Raw genomic sequence first — 274 nt, 5'->3', positions numbered from 1 at the left:
GCGCTAAGGGTGCGCTGGTTGCGGCGAAAGCGGCGGCGGGCAGCCGTATTTCGCAGAAAGACACCCCGCGCGGCAAACCCCAAACCCTAAACCCTAAACCCTAAACCCTAAACCCTAAACCCTAAACCCTCACTAGAGCCCGCCGGCTTGCCGTAAACTGGAGAGGGGCCCCCGCCTGCAGCAGGATAGGCCGGGGAAACTGGAGGGTACGGAGGGGCCATACCCCCGTAGGGGCCCCCACAAGCAGCAGGGTACGGGGGCCCCCCATACTGGG

The sequence above is a fragment of the Eimeria tenella genome, genomic scaffold, assembly GCF_000499545.2.
Source record: "Eimeria tenella Houghton genomic scaffold, Eth_scaff2768, whole genome shotgun sequence".
Taxonomy (NCBI): domain Eukaryota; phylum Apicomplexa; class Conoidasida; order Eucoccidiorida; family Eimeriidae; genus Eimeria; species Eimeria tenella.
This window is presented reverse-complemented; position numbering follows the sequence as displayed.